Below are 18254 nucleotides of genomic sequence, written 5' to 3' on the forward strand. Positions count from 1 at the left end.
CCATTACGATACCACTTTTCACATGGTAATGATGAACTTAATATCTAGCTCACCGCTGTAGTTTTCTAAAGGACAAAACCAACATATTTTTCTGTGCATCCCCAGAGTCTGTTGCAGTTCTAAGCACATATTAATTGCTGAATGAATCAATCTGTAATAAATTCACTGGATCATGTAATTCTAACAAGTAAAGGTTACTAGATAGGTTATTTATTCTTTCCTGTTTATATTATTCATTTTAAAATATACTTAAAATATATATATAAAACTTTACTTTTTGAAGGGGATCTGAAGCTATTACAGAACTCAAAAGGAGAAAGAGAAGTGATAACAAAGTGTTTTATTCTATGTATCAAATGGAACTCTGTCAAATGCTCAAACTAAAGAAGCGAGTGAAGTCTAATGATAAGGGTGCTTATTGTGTGTCAAGCACTGGTCTAAATGCTTTATGAACTTAGCTATGAGAACCTTATGAAGAACATTATGTTCTTACCTGCAGATAAAATGCAGATGGATTTTATAGAAGAAAACCAAGACACAGAGAGTTTGAGCAATTTGCCAAAGGTCCCATAGATAGAAAGGGATCCAGGTGAAAAGATGACCCATAAAGTTTAAATCTAGCATCTATATGCTTAACCATTCTACAATATCTCAATTTGTGAGGTGCCATATACACAGTTGGGGAACAATAAATATGAGTAACTAGCTAGCCTTCTATTCCTTCTAGTTCAGCCATTTGTGCAATAACCATTTTTAAGTTTAGCCAGTTTGAGTGGCCAAATACTAGTGATTTGTAATTAATGACTATCGCTTCTGGCTATTCTCTTTCCTATGTTTATTTATTTTTAGTATATACTTGATCCAGACTTCTAAAGTCATGTCAAATATATTGTGGCCAGAGGCAGTCTTTTAAAAAGCAAACAAAACAAAGAAAAATAAAAACAGATAAAAATAAACTTTTTATCATGGCAGTATCTTGCTAACTATGATTACATGGCCTAATTTGGGTGTTTAAAAAACAGTTTCTTATACACTTTGGAATGTGATACAATATGGTTATCTAGTTTCACTTTGGAAATAGAAAGGACATGTTTCTTAGACATTTTTAGCACTGAGTACAAGCAGATAAGAATCTCCATTTAATGTCAATAATAATCTATGTATAGTAACTTAAGCATTAGCTTCTATAAGAATCCATTTCCGAATACCAAAGGACAGATATGAGCGATTTGTTTGCAAATTCCTTTAAACGAACAATCTTAGGGTTGTAACAGGTGTGATTATTTAACTCTATCTTTCTGTCATAGACAGAGATAGACCAATAATAAGAATTAAAGATGGGAGGGGTCATAATTCTTTTTGGTCGTATTCTTTAAGGATTAATCTGAGGCATCTTTTATTTATTAAAGAAAATAGCCAATTGAATTGCTTCATGTATTCTGTACTACTAAGTTGTATTCTTAAAATAAAAGGTATATATTTGATTATTATAAAAACAATATAGGATACTGGGCAGGTCCAATTTTCAAGCCTTAGCAGTGCCCTTTGATGGCTACTGGTCTTGGCCACCCAATGTGACTTAGTGTATCTACCTATCTGATATGAAAACTAAGCGAGGTACAGAGGGAAACTCTAATTTTTGTTTGTTGTTTCTACTTTTGGTAGCATAACCATTTCTAGGCTGTTATTTTTTTATATTGATTGGCAAAGAGAACACACTTTGTTCTCAAACTGTGTAACCAGCAGTAGAAATAATGAAGTCAACTGTTTTTGCTTCATAAAATTTCTATTTTATCCCTACAATTCTTCATTGAGAGATTATTTCTTAATCTTCATGGTGGGTATTTTTGTATTTCAGGCCATTTCTCTCTCTATTAATGAAGAGACAGTTTTACCTATGTCCTAAGTGATTAGTCTTTCATTCCCAGGTGACTGAACATTTGGAACCCAGTTAGTTAAAGGAAGGTTTATGCCCTGAAAATCTGTTTATTAAATTTCCTTTTTAAATGTTTCAAAAACTTCAAGAGTCATGGATCAAAAATCAAAGGAGATCATACAGAAAGAATCATAGTATTGGCCCCCAAAGTAAAACAGCCAGTTATTTTACCAGCAAAATGGATTTATTTGGGAATAGCAGAGGAATTAGAATTCAGGGCATGCAAACTATGGTAAACCATAGGCAAGCCTAAAGAAACAGAGGAAAGGTCAGCTTTCATGGGTTTCAGGAGGAAACTGGGGAGGGATTTTTGAGCAAAATTTCATCAGAGAAGAAAAAGAGTTCCAGGAGGTGGCTACTTCTCATTGGCTGCAAGCGGTGGTTAGTGCATTGTTATTGGGGCAGGGAGGGATCTTCCCCCTTTTTCTTAAAGGCAGGAGCAAAATTTCCTGTGTGAAAAATGACCTTCCTTGTCAAAACAATTCTTATCTTCTTTCTGCTGGTTATTCATGTTTCAAGCAATGGTAGGTACATGAGAGCACCCCCTTCAGGATTTCCAGACCCCATTTTTTTAAATTTTATTTTATTATGGTATGTTAGTCACCGTACAATACATCATTAGTTTTTGATGTGGTGATCCACGATTCATTGTTTGCATATAACACCTAGTGTTCCATGCAGTACGTGCCCTCCTTAATACCCATCAATGGGCTAACCCATCCCCCCACCCTCTTCCCCTCTAAAACCCTGTTTGTTTCTCAGAGTCCATAGTCTCTCATGGTTCATCTCTCCCTCTGATTTCCCCCCCTTCATTTTTCCCTTCCTTCTCCTAATGTCTTTCATACTATTCCTTATGTTCCACAAATAATTGAAACCATATGATAATTGACTTTCTCTGCTTGACTTATTTCACTTAACATAATCTCCTCCAGTCCCATCCATGTTGATGTAAAAGTTGGGTATTCATCCTTTCTGATGGCTGAGTAATATTCCATTGTAATAGGGACCACATCTTCTTTATCCATTCATTCGTTGAAGGGCATCTCAGCTCTTTCCACAGTTCGGCTATTGTGGACATTGCTGTTATGAACATTGGAGTGAATATGGCCCTTCTTTTCACTGCATCTCTGTCTTTGGGGTAAATACCCTGTAGTGCAATTGCTGGGTCATAGGGTAGCTCTATTTTTAATTTTTTGAGGCACCTCCACACTGTTTTCCAAAGTGGCTGTACCAACTTGCATTCCCACCAACAGTGTAAGAGGGTTCCCCTTTCTCCACAACCTCTCCAACATTTGTTGTTTCTTTCCCTGTCCATTTTGGCCATTCTAACTGGTGTAAGGTGGTATCTCAATGTGGTTTTGATTTGAATTTCCCTGATGGCTAATGATGATGAACATTTTTTCATGTTCCAGACCCCATTTTTTTTTCATTTACAAAAGGTAGGCTATATTTGTTTAGAGTCACAAGCAGTTGACTGACTCAATGTGACTCAAACCACAAGAAAACCATTCTACTTCACTCCATTCTGAGTCCTAGGGTGGCCCAGACTGGCAGGAGTGCTGCATGGGGCCCATTCACAGGTTTACAAATTTCTCATTGAGGGCAATCTGTGACTGCGTGAGATTGGCCAAGTAGGTCACCATCAGCAGGTCATTGATGTTGCTGTTGAGCATGGTCTCAAAGTCATTGGGAACTATCTTGGGTACTTGGTTAACCAGACCCATCAAGAAGCAGCCCACAGTATTGTCAGCTGACACCTTTCCAGACAGCACATCCTCTGCATACTGCAACACTGTGCTTAGGGCATCCTGGATGCGAGCTGATGCCCCTCCTACTCTGCAAGTCGCTTGAGAGCCCAATCACCTGGCTGGGGCTAAAACAGGTCTTCATGATCAGGTCAACTCCAATGCGTTCAGTGTCATAATATGCATATTTCACTGTCAGAGGTGTGAACATCACCCCCATGGTCCTCCCAGGGACACCCATTAAAGTGCTGACATAGGCCTTGATGCTCATGCAGCCGTTCTGGAGGCTTGTGTCTAGAGTGAGGTGAATGGGGTTGGGGGCTTCCCAGCTGTAGTACTCATGGATCAGCACAGTGCTCTGTAATGTCATTCCACGTCAACAGCCACCTCATCTTCTGACTCATAGTGCGGCACTGAAAAGCAGTTAGTAACCTCCACTGAATGCTTGTCAACAGGGTTCCCAGCAGGGTCCCGATAACGTGGGCAGCACCCTCGTTGCGTTGCTCGTAGCTGTCCACGATGGAGGCCAAATGACCTCACGGCCACTGGGGAAGGGACCTGGGAGACAGGACCCGGCAGAGACTACGCCAGAGTCTGCACTGGGGCTGATGTTTCTTGGGAAAGATGACATATTGATTTGCTAATATTTGGTACCAGTGTTTTGGTAATACATGAAATCAAAGTGACTAATTTGATCATCTAGATGGTACTGGAAACTAGCACATATAGGTAAAAAACATTAAACAGGTAAGTTTGGAAGGTGGCTTTCAGCACTGTGATAAATTGAATAATGGCTCCTAAAGAGAGCCCCATCCTAATCATCCAAACTGTGAATGTTGCCTTAAATGGCAAAAGAGACTTCACAATCATGATTAAAATTAGGATCTGAAGATAGGGAGATTATCCTGGATTATCTGGATGGGCCCTAAGTGAAATCGCAAGTGTCTATAAAAAGAACGTAGAGGAAATTTGACACAAAAGAAGCAGCCAGTGGGGAGACTAAAGGAAGATGCTATAAGGCTGGCTTCCAAAGTTAAGGAAGTGTCCCACAAGCCAAGAAATGCAGCTCTAGGTGCTAGAAAATGCAAGGAAATGGATTCTTCTCTAGAGCCTCCAGTGGAAGCACAGTTCTGCCAAAACTTGTCTTGGACCAGTGAAACTAATTTCAGACTCCTGATCTTCAGAACTGTAAGAAAATTATCTGTGTTCTTTAAACAACCAAGTTTATGGTGGTTTAACTGAAGCAGCTAAGGGAAACTAATACAAGGACTGATAAGCCATTATTGTTTGGTTTGTTCTTTTGCTTGGCATTCACACTGTGATTTGAATGAAGGCCCAGTAGTTAGAAAACCTTGTTCTTCCATGAATTACACTTAGTAGGTATTCAAGAAGTGTCCATTATATTGCTGTTAGCAATAATAGTAAAAATAATGTAAATGGCAAACTGAAAAAGATAGAATAATAATGCCTCACAAGGTGGTGGAAATAATTTAGGATCTCATGAAATAGGCCTTCCGTTTTATGTAAATCTGAAGTACTACATAATTTTAAATATTATAATAGAAATTCAATCCTAAACTCATCAGCAAAATGTATCTAATAATACCTAATTCACAAAAGCTATGAAAAAATTAAGGAACACAAAATCTCCTGATATAGCCCTCGAACTTAATAGATAAAAACTAAACCTTAATTTTTTCCCCTCTTCCAATCTGCAGTCAAATGGCATATGGTTTCAAATACACATGGTTGGAAGTAGCAGAGCATTTTAATTTTAGCATTTATGGGTACATCTAGGAACAATTATTGTTGAAGGCAGGGGCCCCAATGCGTATGAAAACAAAGTGGTTAACACCTTGACTATCATAAGACAAAACAAGCACTTCTACCCCAGTTATAACATTAGGTACTCCTAGAAGTTCTCAGTTGTTTATTTATCAATATATATTATACCCAAATCTAGGCTTTAAGTTGTAGCAATAATCACAGGTCAATGAGACCTAAGGAGCAGAAATTTTACGATGGCAATATGAATCATCCAAGAACATGCCGAAGTACATCATGTGGTACCTCAATGCAACTGGAAACTAAACAACCAAGTGATCCAGAATACTTCGAATCTTTCCTGTGCATTAAGTGACAACTTCCTGAAAAAGCCTTGTTATTCTCTTCTAAAATGGAGTGATAAATTTTTTAAAAAATTAACTCAAAAAATGTTTTGGACAGTTAATACATTATCAGTTTAGCCAGGTGATTTTTGAAGCTTTATCGCAAATGAGAAGATTCAGAATATCAGAGAAATCAAAAGTGAGATTTGGAATATAGTACCCATTAGATACTCAGTAAATGAATTTTGATATAGTGAATACATGAATCTGTGCCAAAATAATGAGTAAGCATGTCATCCAACATGCCATCAAAATCAAATCTTTTATTTTGAAGGTATAAACAACAAATAAATACTTACCAGCTTAAAAAGAAAAAACGAGGGGCACCTGGGTAGCTCAGTCATTGAGCGTCTGCCTTCGGCTCAGGTCATGATCCCAGGGTCCTGGGATCGAGCCCCGCGACAGGCTCCCTGCTCCACGGGAAGCCTGCTTCTCCCCCTCCCACTCCCCTTGCTTGTGTTCCCTCTCTCACTATCTCTCTCTCTGTCAAATAAATAAATAAAATCTTTAAAAAAAAAAAAGAAAGAAAGAAAAAAGGATCAGTGATGGGAGCAAGATGGAAAATGCATTAGTTAGGTTTTAGTTTCATTATTTATATCAAAACACTATTACTGTGTTGGATGTTTACCAACTATATTAATTTCTTAGGGCCATGATCCTTCTGAAGGCTCTAAGGAAAATCTGCCCAATGCTTCTTCCTAGTTTCTGGACATTGCTGGCAATTCTTGGCACCCCTCACTGTGTCCTTTCAACCTCTGCCTCTGCTGTCACTTTGCCTATTTCCCTCTGTGTCTGTGTCTTTGTGTCCAAATTGTTTTTTTCTTATAAGGACACCAGTATTTAACTAGTTAATCTTAACTAACTCCATCTGCAAAGAGCCTATTTCCAAATAAGGGCACTTTCACAGGTCCTGAGTGGACATAAATATAATGTGGGAGGCACACCAAGCAACCCAATACCCCAGGTCTTTCCTGGAAATATGCAATGGTTCCCAACTAGACACTCTTACCAAAGATGCTTTTAGGAGTCTTGTTGGTGGTGTTTCTTCACAGCATAAACTAAGTATGTTTTAAAATCGTTGAAGTTATTTCTCTGTTTCTTATGGTTAAATGCTTTCTTCTCTTATTTCAAATAAAGTTTATTAATCACACATAAATTGAAGATATATGACTGGTTAACTTTCAAGTTGCTGGTTATAAGAGGATTTTATATGGTTTTTCTGGCATTTTTATGCTGACTGTTAGACAATAACTAATTTCTTCCCTCTTTAGTAAATGTATAATTTTGTTCAAACTGCAACCTCATTTTCCCCCAAAGCTTTTTAATACTACAGCACTTTCAAATGATGTATTTTTTTCTTTTGCATTGATCCATCTCTAAAATTATGGTACTTTCAGAGTGCTACACACCATGCCTCCTACTTCAGTCCTGCATTTTCGTTGGCTGATAATGGGTGTGCAATTGGAAATGACTTTTTATTTTTAACATTTGAAGCTATCATCTCTTATTATTATTGCTTTTTTCTCATTCTATTTCTAGAGAGAGGGAGCTGAAACATAGTAACCTTCCAAGCACAAATTATTTTTACTGATTTTAGTAAAATGATAGAAGTCATACTTAGAAAAACTCATATTCTGTCTGTGGCATTTTTAATGAAATGTTCAGTAGGAATATATTAAATTCTTCAGAAAAATGTAAAGGCTTTTGAACTATAAATGATCTTAAACTAAAATTCGAATTCATTACTATCTTATGAGAATAAAACACATATTTTTATTTTAGGTATATTTCAATATACTTAAAAGTTATTTTAATTTTTAAAAAGTGTCTTATAATAATTTAAATACAAAACCAAATAGGAAGGGAGCTTATTTACATGTATGTATATAACAGGAGGACTGTATGTTCAGATGATATGCTACAACCACATAAAGTAAAAGAAAAATTGAAATCATTGTTTGGAATCAAAGGTTTTCTTTTTTATATTTCATCTTACTAAAATACCTTTAAAGTGGAATTTGTGATTCACTGAGTTTAAGATACCCTTGATGTTCAAAGTCATCCCAGTCACAGGAAAGGGTTGCTGAGATATCTAAATAGAGCCCTTTAGTTTTCCCCATCTCCGTGGTTATGTCTCTAGGCCTCTTGGTCACCGAGTGCTCTGCGCTCTGCTGGTATCTGATAATAGGATTTGCAATTAATGAGCATAGGTTTGCCCTTTGAGCTTTGGCAGTACTCAACTGGCATTATGGCCTGAAATTTGGTCAAAACCCTCATTAGGGCTCTGACTCAGAATGTTATAGGTCTATCTGTCCTCTCTCTGTAGTGACCCACTCAGACACATTTACCAACCAGAACCTATAGCTCACTAATATATCACTCTTCAAGGTAGGCATGAACTTCTGTATGTAGTCCAGAGCACAAAGTTCTCTGGGTAGCTAAATTCCAGACCTCTGCCAACCAGTGCTTTGTCAGATAGTATACTTTGGCCAGATCAACTCATGAGGCCTTCTCTTCACAGAGTTTACATGGCAAAGATCAGTCTTATGTCTCTTTCATACTTTATCAAGCCACAGCTTAGGCTGTCATGAGAGGGAACTGGAAAATGCTGGAGTCTTCACAGTTGTCAACAAAGCTCCATTAGAAATGTTTAGGGCCTGATGTGTTCCAGAATTCAGAATTGGGTGTTTTAGAAAGGTAATCATGTATATATACTATATATTTCAGCATACCTTCAATGGGATCTGAGACAGTACTTCTAATGAAACACATTCTTTCTCTATGTGTGCATGTGTATTTATACACACATATATACATTCGTAATAAGTGTGAAAAACAAAGATATAGCATCCCATCAGTTCAAGTCAGTTTCTGCCCTACAGTAAAAATGAAGATGAATAACCTAGAACACCAGAGTAGGCCCTGATAGGCTAAGAATACCAAGCATATGCCTGCCTCCTGGGAGGCAAAACGCATTTAGAAAGCCCCTCTCTCCTCACAGTTCTCAACTTCCATGCATTTCCTTACTCACAAAAAGCCAAAACCTACTCTCTATCGCTTTGAGTCCCTAAGTATCCCAGTTCAACCTTGGATGGGGCAGGCTGCAAGGAAATATAATGTAACAGGGCGATTAAACATCAGCATTTTAATATTCATAAATTATCATTGGGACTACAATAAGTCAGGGTGAAGCCAGGATTCATACCCCTGTTTAGCTGCAGAGCCCACACTCAATCACTATATTGTCTCTCATCCATCTTTGATGTTTACTGTGTGCATGACACCTGCTAAAAATCTTTACAATTACTAAATAATTTAATCTCACAACAACTTTGAAAAGTGCCACACTCATGTGCCACAAAATAAGGCATTAACTTGACCAAGTTCATATGGACAATAAGTGAAAGAATCAGGATTTGAATTCAGATACCCAACAACCTCTTTCTAGCATTTCTCATAAAGAGAATCAAGACTGTAGATACAATTCATTTAGAAAGGATTCTACCCAAAAAGAAATGATTCATGGATTGAAAACTTTACATTTGCTGTATGCTAAATAGAAACCACTAATTTTTTTATTGTTGTTTGTGTTATTTTTTTCTACATTTTAAGAAAATGTATTCTTTAGTGATATCACACCAAGAAGTTCCAGTCTACCTTTGTCACCATGTCATATGATGAGTTTAAGGAAGTTAATGAAGAACTAAAGAATTACTTAATAATTGCAAAGGGGAAAAAAAGAACCTTTACAAAGGAGAAATCTGGTACATGCCACACTTAAAAATGTTACAAAAAACTTAGCATTACCAATAATGAAACAAATTGATTTTTTACTAAGAAGGACACAGTATCACCTATGCAATATTCTTGGGGGGAAATTATTCTAATTAGGAGGAAATAATCAGACAACTTCAAATGAAGATAATTCTACAAACCAAACTATCCAGGCCTCTTAATATAAGGGAAAAAAGCTATAAATGACTTGAGAAGGCTAAAGAGACTTGATAAACATATGTGTGATTTTTTTAAAGATTTATTTATTTATCTGAGAGAGAGCACACGGAGGGCAAGGGAAGGGCAGAGGGAGAGGGAGAGGGAGAGAGAAACTCCAAGCAGACTCCATGCTGAGCGCTGAACCCGAGGAGGGACTCAATCCCATGACCCAGAAATTATGGCTGAGTGGAAACCACGAATTGGTCGGTCAACCAAATGTGCCACCCAGTCACCCCAAACGTATGTGTGATTTTTGACTGGTTTCTGGATTTAGAAAAAGTAAAGACATCACTCTGGGCCAATGGGAGAAATAGAAATGTAGACTCTATGTTAGATTATCTTACGATAGCAAATTTCAATTTCTTGAACTTGATAAAGGTATACTCATAATGCAGGAGTATACCTTTGTTCTTAGGAGATACATGATGCAAGAGCTAGGTTGAAATGGTTAAGGTAAAAAAAAAAAGGCATGTGTGTGTGTGTAAAAGAGAGAGAGAGAAAAGAGTAGAGGGAGAGAGTAAGAGAGAAAAGAAATAAGAGAAATAAAGAGAAAAAGGCAAAGATGGCAAATGTTAACAATTGGTAATTCTAGTTGAAGGAGGAATATATGGTTGTTTATTAACCTATTTTTTAAGACTTTATTTTTTTAGAGCAGTTGTAAGTTCACAGCAAAATTAAATAGAAGGAATGGAGATTTTCCATATGCACATGATTTTCCCCCAACACATGCATAACCTCTTCCATTTTCAGCATGGCCCACCAGAGTGGTTCATTTGTTACAATTAGTGAACTTACACATTGACACATCACAATCACTTCAAGTCCATGCTACACGTTACCATTCACTCTTGGTGTTGCACATTCTATGGGTTTGAACAAATGTATAACAACATGTGTCCATCATAATAATCATACAAAATATTTTCAATGCCCTAAATGTCCTCTGTACCCTGCCTATTCATTCCTCCCCCTCTCCAATCCCTGGCAACCATTGATCTTTTTACTATCCCCATAGATCTGCCTTTACAGAAAGTCATATAACTGGGCATGTAACATGGACATATAACTGGACATGTAACAGTATGTAGCCTTTTCAGGTCAGCTTCCTTCAGTTAGTAATATGCATTTCAGTTTCCTCCATGTCTTTTTATGGCTTTATAGTTCATTTTTTTTTAGCACTGAATAATATTGCATTGTCTGGATGGACCACAGTTTTTGTATCCATTCACCTACTGAAGGTCATCTTGGTTGCTTGCAAACTTTAGCAATTATGAATAAAATTACTAAAAACATCTGTGTGTAGGTTTTTATGTGCACATATGTTTTCAACTACTTTGGGTAAATACTAAAGAGCACAATTGCTGGATCATATGGTAAGAGTATGTTTAGTTTTATAAGACACTATAATTTTGGAGCAGTTTTTAATTTTAATGAAGTCCAGCCTATAAGTCATTTTTTCATGAATTGTGCCTCTGGTGTTGTATCTAAGAAGTCATTGTCATACCCAAGGTCATCCACGTTTTCTCCTATGTTATAGTCTGGAAGTTTTATAGTTTGCATTTCATATTTAGGTCTATGATACACATCAGGTTAGTTTTTGTAAAGGGTGTAAGTTCTGTGCCTAGATTCATATTTTGTTTGTTTGTTTGTTTGTTTGTTTTGCCTGTGGATGTCCAGTTGTTCCAGCATCATATGTTAAAAAATACACTATTCTTTTAGGTGGATCACATTTGTTCCAGATATAAATGTAATAGTAAACAATCAATGTTTATCTGTCAAACAGTTAGGAAACATAGATTCTACTCTGCTACTAATTGTGTAAACTTGCTGTTTAAAGTCCCTTTCAGTTTCTGTATTGGTAATGGATTAGATAATCTGCAGTTTTTTATCTCTAAAATTATGTGAACATGAGTGTCACCTGGATGGCTCCGTCGGTTGTGTTCAACTCTTGATTTCAGCTCAGTTCATGATCTCAGGGTAATGATCTCAGGGTCATGAGATCGAGCCCCGCATCAGGCTCCACACTCAGCATGGAGTCTGCTTAAGTTTCTCTCTCCATTTCGCTCTGCCCCTCCCCCTTGCTCTCTCCCCTTCTCTCTCTCTCAAATAAATAAATAAATCGTTAAAAAATAAAATTCTGTGACATGAAATATTAGATTTTAATTGATTCATACAAGTACTAGGAGAAGAGTCAGCTAAGGGAAACTTAAAATGTTTAGCATGGTATCTTAGAATCAATGAAACACATTTTAGGAAAAAGTAAAGGAGAAGCCCTTGATATAAAGATGAGTCACTTACCCTCTACTCCTGCCTGTGTCCAGCATTTTCCTAATGTATTTCAGTGTATTCCCTTTTCTTAATATTCTAATTAAAAAACTAATCTGAGCAATGGTAATTTTCATGAAACATTTTTTCAATACAGAGCTGTTCACTTAGCACAAAGATGAAATAGAAATCACCAGTGTTTTTATTGCTTACAAGAGAGAAGTTGGGCAACAATTTGGTATGTTTGTGTAAAGTATTCAGATAATTAACATAGAATTTTGAGGTTCATAAAAAAAGCACTATACCCAACAGACCTTCATGACACCACAAATAGATTGATTTTTAATGTAGTGTAGTGATTAGTCTCGGTGAGTAAAGATTACTGACTATAATTAGTTTTGGTGACTTAGAAAAAATATTACCTATGGTGATTGATGATATTCTAGTTATGTATGTGAGAGTCAATAATTAAATTAAATTACATTCAAGGCATAGAGGAATTTTATGCTATTTTATTTCTGCATCATACATTTATTGTTCTTATCTCAGAATTCTACAGTGATGTTTTTTAATTTTATTTCCATGGACTTATATAAAATTTTTACTAGCTATTAATCAGTTGGGATATTTCAAATCTGATGTGTAATGCTGCTCTGTGGATACATTTCTGATAGAATATTCCACACAATTATTCTGATTAAAGTATAGTTTACAAAATATTTCTACTGCAAACAATTTTTTTTCCTGAGACTATGATTATGTCAACGCTAATTGAATACACTAATGACTTGATCAGCCTAATTAATTGCCTTGATTCATGTAACAGAAGCCTTTGCCCGATATAGAAAAGCATACAATTTATTATCTTGTCAAATCTACATCCCAGATGCTGAAATAATAAGCCTACTGTGTTACATTTCCAAATTTATATGCAAACAGTTTGTATAACCTTCCTTCATTAAAGAATCTATACTCAGGATACAATGATTCAATTATAATTTTTCAAAATATAGAGACGATCTTGTCTTCTTTTCAGATTTCTTTTCCTATGCCTTCCCTTCAATTCTAAGAAAAGAGCATTATGCAAATTTTGCATGACATTATAGCCCTCACTGACCTCACCCCACTGATGCTTCCATCTAATCCTAGAATATATGTGCTCACCTCACACTAGACCATCATCAGTCTCTAATCATCTGTGCACTTTCATGTTCTAATGCCTTTACTTATGTTAGTTTGGTAGTCATAAGGGTCAATAGGGTCATAAGTGTTCTACTTCACCTTCTTTTCCAAGAAAATGGTAACTGTATTTTTCTTCTTTCTTTGAAGAGAGATGTGGATTTTTGACTTACCTTGACCAGTTAAATATGAGCAGAAGTGTGTCAATTCCAGGAGGGAGCTGTAAAGAGCTAGTGAATTAGTCACCATACCTTCTTTTTCTTCCATGAGGATCACAGAAGCATGTGTTGAGATAAGTCTCCATCAGCCTAAGCTCCCTAGTGTCTACCAGGGGCAGAGCTTCTGTATCAGTCAGGCTTCTAGCAGGAAATAGAATTCAACTCACTTGGTTTGAATGCAGATAATTTAATAAAAGTATTACTTAGAGAAGTGGACAAAGTTAAGGGACATCACAATAAATGTTGAGGCCGCCAGAAGTGAGGGTGGGGAAGAGAGCATTCCAGGTAGAGGAAGTGGCACATGCAAATGCAGGAGTGGGACTAAGCATGAGGTTTTCAGCAACTAAAACAAACAATATATGGCTAAACTATAGATACAAAGAGAGAGATAATTATGAAATGATAATGAAAAAGTAGTACTAATACTCTGGTAAATTGATGTCTAATTGAGTGAAAGACATTGCTCAAAGTACCTTATATGTATTAGCTTATCCCCTATTTAAAACAATTATTTGAAGTCAGTACTACTAATGACTCATCTGAGAACTAAGGCTTAGAGAATAAAACATCTTGCCTGTTCCTACAGCTGACATGTGAAAGAGGTTAGATTTGAACCCAGGGAATGTGGCTCCACAGTTCTCATTTATAACTACGCTAGCCAATATCTAAGCTCAGACAGATTTTCTCTTTCTCCTAAGAGAAATAAGAATCCATTAAAGGATTTTAAAGAGTAACCGGAACAGATGTGATTTCTTAAATGGCTATCCTTTTTTAATGTGGAGAACTGATTGGAAGATAGAAAGTACATATTAGTGAGAGTAAGTAGGAGAGATTTGTATTTGTACAAACAAGAGACAGTGGTGTTCAGCTCAGAGTGATAGTGGTATTGATGTAGAAAAATATCAAGGACTTTGAGAGATATTTAGAAAGTGAACTTGTAAAATCTCAATTATGAATTGTATATGGGAGGGTGAGTGTGGAAGCATTAAGGACAACCGTCTTACACAACCAGATTCCATGGGGTCATGCATTTAAAAGGGAATAGTGAAGGAGAAAAAGTGAGAGATGATAAGTTTGGTTTAAGACTGGTTGACTTTGAGTTGACTTTCACTTATCCATATGTAGATACTGATTAAGCAATTGCTGGTGATGTCTGAGTCTCACTGAGAGCTATGGATTCAGAGACTGTTTTCTAGGGATGGTACTTAAAAGCAATAGGCGTGAATCAGATTACCAGGAAAGAGAAGGTAGTATGAAAATAACATGGTCTAGGATCAGTTCTTAATTGTTCTGACATTTAACAGCTAGGGAGAAGAGGGAAGGATTTAGCAAAGAAGAAGTAAATCCCCAGCAAAGAAAAATATGAGAAAAAAGACTATAAATAATTCAAAGAGTACAAAGATAAACATAACCAGATGCTTAGAATGGAAAGTAGGATAGAGAGCTCTCAGTGAAACAAAGAAAAGATTGTTTGAAAAGATATGCCACAGTGTTGAAAGTTGCTAATAGTTCAAGCAGTTAGAAAAATAAATTAACTGTTCTTGGTGTCAGATAGTACCCCAAAAGGCAGTTACTCTAAATTTACTGTTGTTAGTATGAGAAATAGAGGTCCAAAGAAATTGAAGGATATAAAATGTGTACTTTTTATACCATGGTATTTTTAGTATCCATCATTATTTTCTCATTTAATTATCTAAAATAAAGTGCTTTATATATTCAAATAAGGAGAAATATGCTGTCACCTATCAGAGAAATTTATCCAACACTTGTAGAGAAGGCAAAGGAGATGTGGTATGTCCTTTCAACATCATGCAGGGACATTGTTTAAAGCAATCATGCAAAAATTATTTAATTCTCTAGGAGAATGTACCTGAGTTAGACTTTGCTCTTTACGATTTGCTTAGCACCTGGACACTATAAAGTCACATCTTAGCTTACAGGTTTCTCACCAGGAAAAAAAAGATAAACCCAGATTTCATGGTCTCATTGACAAATAGGACATTACCAGTGTCCTATTCAGCCTGGTATTTTTAATATTTCTTATTCTACTATTTTTAAATACCTATAACAACTCTTCAAATGTTCTTTGAACTAACTTTAGTATCTCTCTGGTCTCCTCAATAATGAAATAATTTTTTAGATACATTTATTTTGTGTTTATAAGAGTAACTTATTTTTTCCCACTTATACTTTGGCATAATCAATTGGTTTACTAGATTAAATCAACTGAATGGGAAGAAATCAGAGAGGGAGACAAACCATGAGAGACTCTGGACTCCGGGAAACAAACTGAGCATTACAGAAGGAAGGGGGTGGGGAAATGGGGTAGCTGCGTGATGGATATTAAGGAGGGCACGTGTTGTGATGAGCACTGGGTGTTATATGCAACTAATGAATCATTAACACTACATCAAAAACTAATGATGTACTATATGTTGTCTAACTGAACCTAATAAAAAAAAATCACTGTTTTACTATAGTAAATAGTCCAGTGATAGCCTGAAGGCTTGGTTCACTACAGATTATTTGATAAATTATAAAACCAGTAGCTTACCTGAATATATTATTCTTTAGCAGTTATATTTTATTATGCATAGTATGGTATCAAAATTGAACTATCTCAGTTCTCAATTTCCATCTCAGTTTTGGCTGAGACTTGAACACAACGGTTGCAAACTGTTTCCATATTCCAAATTGAATTATGAGCCCACTATTTAAAATGGAATAGAAAGCAAGTTTGTTTTGTTGTTGTTGTTGTTTGTTTGTTTGTTTTTAACCTTAAGCTTCTTGACTACTTAAAGACAATAAAAATGTTAGGATTTAGAGATTTAAAAAAGACTTTTAGAGAGAGTTTTTTTTATGTGCTGTGATTCCCAATCATAATCCCAAAGGGAAGAGTGGGAGGTACTTCCCTCTTCATATAATGTGAAAAGACAGAGGGTCTACAAAGATCACTCAGATAACCTAATATGGTTCCCCTCCCTTGAGCTTGAGGAGCACAGTATATCATTCTCTGACTCATCTCCTCCTAAAGAACAAAAGACTGGATCACTAGCTGTTATCAGGGCAAATCAAGGATAGAGATGTCTTAGTTGAAATTGGCTATCTGTTGAGAACTGACAATACCCAATTTCTTCACGCTGTCAATTTTAAGACCAGAGGTTTCAAATGATTAGAGGTACATGAACACTATAAGTATTCTCTCTGAAAGTCTCACAACCAAGTGATATGTTACAATGAAAGCAAGGCTTACACTAAATTCCACCACACTCAAAAAAAGCCCTTTACAGACTCCATATAGTCATGTCACCTCTTACTGTAGCAATATTCAGTTCTACATCTAGTACATTCTCATTTTGTAAGACAACAGATTCCCTCATAACATGGCGGGACATTGGACTGAATACAGACCTAGATCAAGACCCCCACTTAGGAAGATGTTAGTCTGTGAACTCCCTAGAGCTGCCCAGGCCAAATGCCTGTACAAGTTTACTAGTCAATAAACATATCTCGGTAACTACCCATTTAACATTCAACAACTATATATTTTTCTAAATTCCTTTATGCTGATTTACAAATCTTCTAATGCAGATTGAGGTAATGATAGTTCAACAGTTTTTAAATGAAATGTACCTCTGACTTAAAATTCTATGGATTCCTTATTTCTCTCAGTAGAAATAGAAAAAGTTCTTAATTTTCAAATGCTAACACACTGGGGTATTCCTGATTAAAGTATTTCAAGTGTTGGCCAAGCACCTACAGGGTATAATACAAATACAAATTACATAAATTCACACTTGGGATGCCGAATTACTTTTAAATTCACAATATAAAACTGAAGTTCTATATGTATTCCTGACAACAGAATGAACAGACCATTTGCGTAGGACAAGATGTAAGCAATGGCCCAAAGTAACCAGCCAGAATAAAGTTGTTCTTGATTCTCCTCAAGAGAACCACAGGTGAGAAATTCCTCACACACCATGAGAGAAAGTGTCAGCTTTAAACATCCACCAGGCATGTACCACATAACCAATCAAGTATGAACTTTCATGCCATTCTACAACACCCAGCGTGGATCAAAAATTTAACACTTGATGGGGAGGGGTATCTCAACTTTAAATGAAGTTCATAATGCTTACATTAATACACTGGATTGAACAAAATAATTACCAAGCTGAGACTGTGTGTGGAAAACTGGGAGTTACTTGAGGATTTTCATTATCTAAAAGTGACCAAGGCAGGCATGGGATATGCCCTACTTTTACCCAAGAGAAGCAAAGGCAAAATGAATTGCACGGCAAGGGGTGGGCTGGACAGTGGAGGATAAAAATAAGGTTCCTTTATATTTGCACTCAATGAATCCCATTCTTTCCATATGATTCCTGTTCCAAATTTCTACAGACAAATAGCATGAGGAGCTCAGGAGCAGAGTTAAATGTTCAAGCTCCATATGCCAGCACCACAAAAAGTCCCTCTCAGCATTCTAAAACCTTTTCATTGGAATGTGCAAAAATTCATATAGGCCACAGTGAAGAGAGAAGAAGTGTCAAATACCTTGTGATCCCATCCTATCACCCGAATGGCTCAGGAGAAAGGATTGCCTTAAATACAAGATATCTGGGGCAGAGCTCTGGCCACAGCAGGGTGCTTCTGAACCATCAGCTCTCTGTGCCCAGGACAGAGGGTGGTGGCAGTAGTGACCTGTGTCTAGCAGGAAACAAGCTGTGGTGAGAAAGCACTGTCTGAA

The 18254-nt window shown here is 36.5% G+C and overlaps 1 pseudogene; it reads right to left on the reverse strand.

Moving 5' to 3' along the window:
• Window positions 1-3510: 3510 nt before the first annotated feature.
• On the reverse strand, window positions 3511-4380 carry LOC118013803 (annotated as a pseudogene).
• Window positions 4381-18254: the final 13874 nt, after the last annotated feature.

This window comes from Mirounga leonina, unplaced genomic scaffold (genome assembly GCF_011800145.1).
Source record: "Mirounga leonina isolate KUSES-001 unplaced genomic scaffold, KU_Mleo_1.0 Mir_154, whole genome shotgun sequence".
In the NCBI taxonomy this organism is placed as follows: Eukaryota; Metazoa; Chordata; class Mammalia; order Carnivora; family Phocidae; genus Mirounga; species Mirounga leonina.